Source organism: Hippocampus zosterae, chromosome 14, assembly GCF_025434085.1.
Source record: "Hippocampus zosterae strain Florida chromosome 14, ASM2543408v3, whole genome shotgun sequence".
Taxonomy (NCBI): Eukaryota; Metazoa; Chordata; class Actinopteri; order Syngnathiformes; family Syngnathidae; genus Hippocampus; species Hippocampus zosterae.
Genome location: NC_067464.1, coordinates 10,941,792 through 10,952,789, shown reverse-complemented (window position 1 = coordinate 10,952,789; position 10,998 = coordinate 10,941,792).

Genomic DNA, 10,998 nt, shown 5'->3' with positions numbered 1-10,998 from the left:
CGTGCTGGAGCCTTTTCTAGCTGTCTTCAGGTAGTTGGGTGTTGACACCCTAAACTGGTTGCCAGCCAATCTCTAGGCACACATAGACAAACAACCATTCACGTTAACAATAAACACAGAGAGACAATTTAGAGTGTTCCATTAACCTGCAATGCATGTTTTTAGAAGGTGGGAGAAAAACGGAGTACCCGGAGAAAACCCACCCAGGTAAGAGGAGAACATGCAAACGACACACAGGAAGGCCGGGATCGAAATCGAACCCTGCGCCTCTGCACTGTGAGGCCGATGCATTAACCACTCAACACTGGGCTGCCAATATCATAGCCAGTGAAAGTAAAAGGTTTGTATTTGTTGTGCTCACATGCACAACGTGAACGGTCCACCTTGTGAACCAGCGTGGCCATTTCGCGAGAGTGCATACTTAAAGTAATTTATACAGAGAGGAAGTGCATATTTGGCCTATGTGATGGAAAGATTAATTGGGGGTTTTAGTAATTATGAGCTTGGCATAGCCGGAGGCTCCCAAAGACAGAGTGACCCATCTCTTTCGCCGTGATGCATCAGCAGCACACAGACCACCGCACACCCTATTCATATGGCAATTAATGGAGCGCTGTATATCAATGTCATTCCGCTGCTCCCCCACATAAGCGTGTGGATTACTCCTCCCTGCAATTATGCTACCGTGGATGCAAAACAGGACCATCGCATGCAATCCCGTAAAGTAAAATAAAGTGTTTATTGAGTATGCGATCCCCGCATGTGGCAAGTATCACAATGGAGTTTATTGAATTCATTAGTCACCAGCCGCCTGGCGACACAGTGGATGTGCTGCGTGAGACAAAATGAAAGCAGAGTTTTTGATAGCTGTTAACACAGTAGCCTCTTTCTCAGGAGGGGTTACATTTATGAAGTAAGAAAGCAAAGCAATTAGGCTTTTTACCATACATCATGCCCAAATGTAAACGTGTGTGCTTGCGGTGGCAACCGTATTTCCATGTCAGTTATTGCTCTGTTTTGTTATTCTTGGCAAACAAAACGTGAGCAGTGATATCACCTCATTACAGTTGTGCTACAAATGGCTTTTACAAGAGTTTAATTAATCACCGTATATGACATATGCACTGAAATAATTATTTACACGTTCATAAATTGTGTGTTTTCCTTTTTGAAAGTTGTTCTTTTTTTTGGAGGAGGACGGGATATTCTTTAAGGTCTTGGTAAAACAACCCACACGTGTACATACATGCATGGCATGGCTATCTGCTTCCCCTCTCACAACGACAGAAATCAAGGCCACATTTATGTTCAGAATCTGCCGAATGGTTATAGGTTGGGCATTATAATCCCCTGCACCCTCACTCACCTCCCCACACACACATGCAGACAACATGGCAGACTACCCTCCCTCCCACACACACACACACACACACACACACACACACACACACACACACACACACACACACACACACACACCTCACCCCGTGCAGTTCCACTTTGCACTACACTCCTCAACTTCAATATTTCATCTGCACAACGGCGAGGAGGAAGGCCCTCCGTGAAATAATTAAAGATCCAGCAGGGATGTGGCAGCACAGTAGCCGACGTCCCGTCCTAAGTAATAGATCAAATGAAAGCTGTCCCTCAGATCATTAATAATGAGTGGGGTGTGGAGACTGAAGGGGTGCAGGGAAATAACGAGAGTGGAGGCATGGGGGTTGGTATAGATTGGGCATGCACAAGGTGTTTTTACTGTATGTGTGTGCATTTGGGTTGGAATAGTTGTCTGGTTCCCTGGCAAAGAACTCGAGCGGGCCTCATTTGGCTGCCACATGAAGCGGCATGGCAATCATGCATATGATTTGGCACCAACAGCCTGCCACGGCCCACAGCAATGTCTGTATACAGCCCACCCTGGATCGTCCTGCACAGTGCACCATAACTACAGAACACACGTAACAATTGGAATACCCCCACCTTTCATCGAAATCGTCGAACGCCGTGTAACGGATACCATGAGTACTTTTGATACTTAACATTTCTTTGAAACGAATGTCAGATAAGTTCAAAGGAATACCTTGAGTTGAGTTTATTTCCGACGAAAGGCAAGCATGCTCATGTGAGGAAATCCATGTCCATGGTGTTAAGTCTTCTCATACTTCTGGTGGTATTGCTACTCTATGAATAAAAGAAACAAACAAACAAACAAACTGGAATTTAATTAGGATGGGATGGTGAGAGGAAGGGAGTGGGTGTTTAAAAAGGCGAGCAAGAGAGATGCTGCCTACGCTGCAGTCTGTGGGTTTAACTTCGTCCAGATTCCTCCAGCTGGCAGACACAACAAGCTCCCAAACTGCAGCATCTGTAGCGTTTCCCAGGCAGATTTGGTATATTTTCACCAGCGCGAGCTTCTAAAACACCCTTGAAAACATTGTGTGTCAATGAATTCTACAGAATTGGATTAGCCTGCGAGGCTGCAAAAACAAATATATTGAAGAGGACGATTGGCATTTAGCAATCAACATCTTATTCGAGAGGCATTACAGAAGGGATACATGACCAAAAATAGGGAGACCTAATCACTTTAAACACTAGAAAGCCACAAGACTATCCTATACTTTTTAAAACTATACTTTACGATACAATACATTAAATATAATAAGCCTTAGCAGAAAAAAAACCTGTGTCATCTGCTCAATCTGCTTGTGGCATTTCCTCAAGTGCCTTTAATTCTAAGTCACAAATGACTTTTATACACTTCCTTGTTTGAAATCTGGACAAAAATAAGAATTGATTGTTGCTGAGAAATTCCTTAATACATTCATGAAAAAAAGATATATTTTTATCAGGGACAATGAAAAAATACGTTCTCACCTTTCCACTTTCATAAATTTGAATAATCAATGCAAGCAAATCATCACAGTTAGACTCCCTCGGCTCCATTTTTTGGTAAATCTCTTGCTCACCCCTCCCCTCACTCCCTCCCTCCCCTCCATCCCTCAGTGGCTGCACACATTATAGCGCGTGACAAGCATACTCAAGCTACCACTTGTTCTCTCAAACCAGCGGGGGATGGCAGACACCCCACTGCCACTCCCCGTGAACGGCGGCTGCTGGCTGAGCGTGAACTGATCAGTGGGGAAACGTTTTTTTTACAAAACAAAGCAAAGCGAGGTATGAGGCAAGAGAAAGTCAACGTTGTCAAACTGCAACGTGGACTTTACATGCAATTACAAACCTCTTTTTGGGTGGGTCAATTATTATTTTGGCTATTCATGGCAGGGCTTTGGCTCTATCGCCTGTGAATATCGGAAGTGAACTGTTCAGTCTTTATGTGTCATTTATAATTTAGTTTTTTTTCCAAATGCACGATGTTAAGATGGTAAGAATTAGAGCTGAAGACAAATCTTTGCTGAGGCTTTACAATCGCAAAATTTATTTTCTAACCCCAAAAAGCACCACTTTCCTGCCGTTCGACTTTTGCCGTCCAACTTCGGGTATAGTCCATTGAATTACATATGCAGGATGTGCTTATTTTCTGATGTTTGCAGGCCCCTCACCGGTTTTGGCTGGCGGCTGCTAGGGAGGATTCGCCATGAACGGTTAAATATTTAAACACCGCTGCGAGATCTCATTAAAGACGGCACATCGGCCCCCGTGAGGCCCGCACAGCACTCCCTCACAAACTCCCCCGAAACCTAGTTAGAACCCAGCCGAGTGTGACACTGAACAGTTATTGTCTATTTACCGCGTAGAACTTGTGATAAATCATCACATCCTGTCAAACAAAAGACAGCAGCTGGCAGTCGGCCTGACTGGAGTGCTAAGTCGACATATCTGGGAGGGAAAAATGATTGAGATTCTGTTGTGTTTTGACAGCTGCAGACACAAGGAAATGTGCCAGGAACAAAATAACATGACAACAATACCAGGCTAATATTTCCATAACATATATATGGAAACAAGGCAGAGAACAAACTTTCTTTTCTCTGGAGTCACACAAAAATCGGGGCAATTATTCCAACAACAGTGTTGGGAGGAAAGGGGTGGGGGTGGGGGGGGGGGCGCTTCTCTATTTTTATTCGGGCTGCCCTCTCAAATAAATTGACTTCCTGTGGTGAACTTGGATTGTTCCTTGCTGCCATGTTTTCTTCCACACCCCCCCAGCCCATCCAAACACAATAATACCATCTTTCTTCCCTCCAAGAGAAATAAATCAAAGGCAATGCTCCGCAAGCAGCTCAGCTTGTGCATCTCTTATCTCAAACTTGAAAACGGTGTATTTTTGCTTCACGTCCATTAATGCTTCAACTTGTTTCCTACCTCATCAGCTGAGGAGTTACAGGCAAACCTATGCCAACCCCTTTTCTCCTTGGCCTTTGATTCCATCTGTCTCTTATCAAAGTTTCTATGGTCCAGACTGCAGGAATACTGCCTGGGAGCAACACAGAGCAAGTGAAACAATATGTACACCTCCAGTGGAAACCAACAACTTCAGAATTCAAACATCCATCATGCACGGTATCACACCAGGCCTCAGCATACTTCACGCTAGCGCTTGTTAGCCAGCTTGTGTTCATACAATGCAATAGTGCTTGTTATCAAATTTAACAGTGCTTTTCTGCATGTTGACATGATTTACAGTGGTTAACTTCCTTTCTACACTCATGTTACAGTTATGTACGTAAATGCATATCACAGTCTACTCATTTGTCACACTCTTAACACTGCTGGGTCAATAGCAATCCAAATTGGGTGAATATAGTTAACCCAGTGCTGGGTCCAAAAGGGACTGAGTCAGTGCTGGGTTATTTAATTCTACTCAGCGCATCGGGTTGACAATTTGACTTAGCACATTTGGTCGAGATTTTGATCCAAGAAAGGCTACAAATAATTACCCATAGCGGTGAGTTAAAGCTACCCCGAAATGAGTGACCAGGAAAAAAAATTACCCCAAAATGTTTGAATTTACCTCAATTCGAGGAAAAAAATGGCACTCTGTAAAAATTACTCGAGCAATTTTACTGAGTACGCAGCGAGTGGGGTATGGCGACAACCCAACAATTTTTTGTGTGCATTAAAGTTAAGACCTCAGTGTTTTCTCTGTATTACTTTGACAACTTTTTTTTACATTTGTATTGCAAGCATGTGTTACAAAAAGGTGTGAAACAGATTCTTTATATTTTTATCAGTTGCAATGTGGTTTTTTTCTAGTCAAATCAGAGGTTGTGTCAACAAAACAGAAATCAAAACTATGACAGGTTGTCCTGCATGCTCAATAAATTTATTAAAACAGTTGAATAATAATACAAGTAGGGTTTGATCTGATCAACTATTTTGATGGTTATTTGCTAAACACTACCAAAGACAGATAACAGGTAGTAGATTGTTGTGGAGAAGATGCTCTTGTAGCCATGGAAAAAATATTAGACTGGCAGAATTAGCGAAAAGAGTGAGTAGGATAAAACATACAGCGTGTTTTACTGTGTGCGAAATACTGTCACATGAGTGTTCAAACTTCATGGGGGGTGTTTTGATGCATCTACTATGAGAATAAAATGGTAAATCAAGCCTTCGGTATTTGGAAATAGAGCGAGATGAGAGCGGCACTAACACAAACACACGCGTAGCATTTGATCTCTTATCCTGACTAAGCCATCTTGATCCCTTTATACCCATTTAGCTTGCTTCTTCAATGGCTCTCCTGTGTGAGAGCGTAGCCATACTCACACGCTACCATCTTACTCTTTCACACTGGTGGGAAAATATCCTCTCTTAAGAGTTGTCTCCATAATCAACAACCATAAACTCACCTCTTTTTAGGGACTTACCAGGGACTGATATCGCACTGCCATGCCCTCCCGGAAGACATGTTTTATATCTTTAGATCAGTGCAACTACAATTACTATTTAGAAATACAATATAGCCTTGTATATTGGGTAACCTTAATCAATGGAGCACAACCATCTCCATATAATGTAAGTCTTCATCCTTAAATTCCTCAGAAAGAGTGTTTTCATGTATGATAATGTGCTGCTGGTTTGGTGAGCAACAGACTTCAAATGTAAGCTCGAAAATGAACTCTTTGCCTGAACAATCTTTGAACTGGGTTACAGTACTTTAGAATTTCATCCCCCCCCCCCCTGTTTGTGTCTTATTTTTCTTAACTGGTGAGAAAGATCAAAAGTGATCTTTGTAAAATCAGAATGTTCTCATGTTCGATGTGTAAGTACCTAATTTGGTGTCCAGCGGCTGTACTTTGAATGTGCAGGAACTGTCACAATTTTAGAAATTTTTAGATACAGAAGGAAAACTGCTGTGTGACAAATCCAATTAGAAAAAAAAAATCATCTGCCCTTCCACCTCTCCAAGTGATGATGTAGCTACTTGGGGTGGTTATCCATCTTGCCTCGCACTGCCAGCTGTCACAGCACACGGCTGCATCGAGCCGCCGGTGGCAGGTGTAATCAATATTGACTCCGCAGAGAATTGCATTATACCGGAGGCCATTCAAAACCATCTCTGCCTCTCGGGGCAGGGGGGGGGGGGGTAAGTTTGGTATCTCCCCTGGGCATTGCGGAGCAGCCCACTGTACAACCAGGAAATGATTAATCCTGTCTATCGGATGCAGCGTCATGCTTTGGTTAGTGTTTTTTTTTCTTTCATCATAAGACAATTGCTGTGCTGCAGCAAACACTTATGTTGTCAGAGACGCCGTATGGACTTGACAACTCGCCTTTCGTGCCTACGCAGATATAGCCAACAACTGTTTGGTGTATAAGCACTGGAAATCACTCCTTTCATCACTAACACATGTACAATGCGTCTAGCCATGAACACAAAGCAAATCTGTGCCTATCCACCAACACATGCAGGGCGGCCTAGACAAGATTCGATATGGCGCCCCTCCTTCATAGATGATTTACATATGCCAACAAAAAAACAAGTCACATTTATAACATTGCTGTTAGTTTATAAGACAATTTAAAATATAAGGGATCATTTAATTAATCTCATGACTGTCTCATTATCATGTGAATGGCTTGCTGTTGCAATACCGACCGGTAATAGGACAAACAAACAATAGGAAGAATGAAAACTTGAGGAAAATTAAAATGGGATCATCTTCCATGAACATTGTTAACAAGTAGTTTACTGGCAATTACAAGGGTGTTTTCCATCCATCTGTCGATTCCATTCATCATTTGATGAAGTTGATGATTTCAAGCAGCTTTAAATGCTACTCATAACAAAAAAAGTCATTAGTTCTCACATGTTAATAATATACTGTACAAACCTGACCAGGGTGGCGGTGCTGCTTTGCGTTATTAAAGAATTAACTACGCTGTCGACTGGCACCGGAATTTTGACTGATGCATCATTAGCACACATTACCAAAGGGACATCCCCCCACACACGCACATGCACGCTTGCACACATATCGACGTACACTGACACACACAGAGTGCACCCTCAAGGTGTTCAAGCGCTCTCAGTGGTTAAAGAGCCAACACTAAATCCTGTTTCCATTTAATGACTAACTGTTGCCATTATTTTTTTTCTGTAATGTTTTCAAGGAATTTGATAACTTGTAAAAAGTAAACATTTTGCATGCAAAAATGATGTTGTCTTTCAAAATTCCAATCACGTTCTTTTGCTTTCTTCTCCACTCATTACATAGACACCATTTGATGTCGCTGCAGACACTTTGGTGACTGCTCGTTTGCGGTGTGCGTCGATGTCACTTGAAACGTAAAACAATGAATAAACTAATCTGGAGAGGCAAAAGAGCACAAGTAGAGTGCTGGGAGTACAAAAGCACAAGAGTCATCCTTCTTGAAAACGCTCAAAGCAAAACGTAACTGGTGAATGTCCAAATCACCTGACAAAAAGTGACCTCTGCTTTACCCCAGAGGACGTATACAGCAACAAAAGCCAGTGATACTGTTACAAGTTTGGAACGATCTCTTGATCCCTGCACCTCCAGCCCTCCACCTGCACAGCCTGATGTGCCTACGAGCACATGAGCAGGCGCTACAGGCGGAGCGAAAACAGACAAGGGAGACAGATACTGTGAAAATAAAGTTGAGCTGTTCACCATCGTGCTTTTTATTTTTAACATAGAAGTGCAAATTAACACTTCCTAAACAAAGAAACTTAATGAATATCACCCTGTGACATTCTGACTTAAAGTCACTGGTCCATTGCATTTATCTAGTGCCACACCATCTTAGCAAAAAAAAAGACCCACACTATCACAAATGACAAGAATATTTTTTGCACATCTTTGCAAATAACATAAATAACTGTGCAAAGTGTGGGAAATCTATAGAAAATGTGATGATGAATTACTGTAGCGGTGTAGTATGATATAAAACAATCATTATATATATATATATATATATATATATATATATATATATATATATATATATATATATATATATAGCAAAGCGCCAATGGTGCCAATTCTGATGAAGATCTACTACTACAATGGTTGGCACTTCGATATTTTCTGACCCGAAACTGCTGAATCCATACTGTGACAACACATAAAGGTAGTCATAGATACTTTAATTGGCTTTCCGTTGAGTTGTAGTCGCATGTTTTACTGATTTCGATTGTCATGTTTAGTTCTAGTTTGGCAATACCATCATGAGACAAAGCATCGATCCACTCCTGCTGATTGTGAGTCCCAAATACAACATGGCGGCTATCGGATTTGTGATTGGATGAGCGAGTTGGAGGCTGGGAGCAAATGAGGAGGAATAAATTTTGCCTTTTGCCGCAGAGGTTTGGTTGAGCAGACACCTACTATCTTGATGTGTTTTTTGGAGCAAAAAGTAACCGTTCTTTTCGTCTTTGTGTGTAGACAGATGCCGACACAATGAATATCACGCATATCATACATACCGTTGACAGTATTTTGCAATATAAACAGTCAAGTTTTTTGTTTTTGCCATGTTCCAGAAAATAGGTAAAATATAAATGTATGTTTCCCGTGAATAATGAAAGATAATAAACCAGTTCAGATAATGGATGGCTGGATGGATGGTAATCCCTTGCCAACCAAAAAAAATGACGATCGTATATATGTGATAGTATATTCTGTATCGTATAATATACAATACATGTGGGTCTGCTGCATTCGTAATGCACTGTATACATAAACTATGTATGTCCAAACAATTACCCCATGGGGAATAGCATACATATTGGTAGGACAAAGGCTTAGTTGGTAGCACATCTGCATCATCGTTTCAGGGTTTCAAGATTTAAAATCTGCGTTAACCTTCCTGTGAGTTTTCATGTTCGACATACTTTGAAACTTTCTAATTGGTCACACAGGCAAAGCATGTATGTTTGTTCATAGAAGACTTGAATTTTCAGAGGTTTGAAACGTGACCGTTAATGGTTGAGATTGACTAGCAACCTCTCTGGGCTGTAGTTTAAACTCTCACCCAACATCGTCTCACCTGAGACCCAAATGACAAAAGGTGGTGCAGGGAATATTTGGATATATTCAAGCTCGTTTCTGTGCACGCAAAGAAAGATCTTCAGTGTTGCTGACACAATTTAATAGTCAGACAGTATTTATAGTCTGATACGCACAAGCTGAGCTCAAAGAAAACCATCATTTGGAACCACTTCAAGAAGAATATGTGGTGGCCGCCTGTAGCACAATTCTCAGCGTCATCTTTCTTTTTCCTTCCAACACTTGTTTGAAAGCATCACGTCAGAGATCACACCTGCTCACATGGCAAACAAAAGGCTTACTGGAGGGCTGTTCCTCACTCCGATGTTTATACCATCCTGTGTGTCATCCCTACAGGCCACTAAGAAACACAGGATTATTTAATAGCACTGTATACTGATGGCAGGGATACAATTTCAGCCCAACTTTAGAAGGATGGTTAGGAGTGGTTGCGTTTCAGCCTCAAAGATGGAGAATGCATGAGGTACAGCCATTATTCACTGCTGTACACTAATGCCTTTCACTAGTTTCTTGTTGTGTTATGAGGTGAACAGAAGTCACGGCAACCTCCCTGGGCACATTAAATCTCAGCCTGTAGATAAATTGGTCAGAGCCTTGGCCGGAGATTGCTTTGATTTATTGAGTAATTACGCCCTTTTTTTTTTTGGCAGCATTGACATGCTACGCTCTCTGAGCCTTGCTTCTTGAACACGTTCCATAACAATGAAGCTGTCAGGTCTCAGAGGCAGGCAGACAGGGCTGTTGTTACCGCTGGCATGATGTGTGCGGGCGGCATATCTCATGTAGCAACCACAAGTCATATAGAGGCATGTTATATTACACTGAAGTCTCCGCCATGTCTGCGCATCCCGACTGAGAGAGTAATCAGATAAGATAATGTAGTCAGGAGAGGGAGAGCGATGACTGTCAAGATGGCTTTATATCTCGAAGGAGGAGGAAGATCTGTCAACTCAAAAAAAAATGCAATGAAGATCAGAAAATAAAAATCAGTGAGTTGTATGTGCGGTGATGTTTGTCAAGCTTCCTGGCTCAGTGCATCTTTTTGGATGCATTATGGCTTCCGTCTAATTGCCGCCTGTGTCGGAGCAGATGGGGCTCATCGTAGGTTCAACCAGTCCCACAGCATCACTGCTTTCACTGTGCTTGTGCTGGAAGAGGGCCGAAACCCGGTCTGACCGCGGAAGAATCAATTCATTGATTGATTGCGTGGAATTGTATTCATCAAGTGTTAGCGTAAAGGTTATGTTGTGCCATCATCTACATCTTGAAGCAAACGAGGCACAATGGAATACACTACAGTCCTTGGAAGGAAGCAGCAGAGAGGGATGGGCATTCAGTCTGAACACAATTGTACTACCTTCACGAAATATGCTGTAGATTGGAATATAAAATGCCATTATGGGTATATTTGTGGAAAACCACATTTCTTTGGTATTTTCTATCATTGAAAATACATTTTGCATCGATACTTAAAAGAGATTTAAGATGGCATAACGTA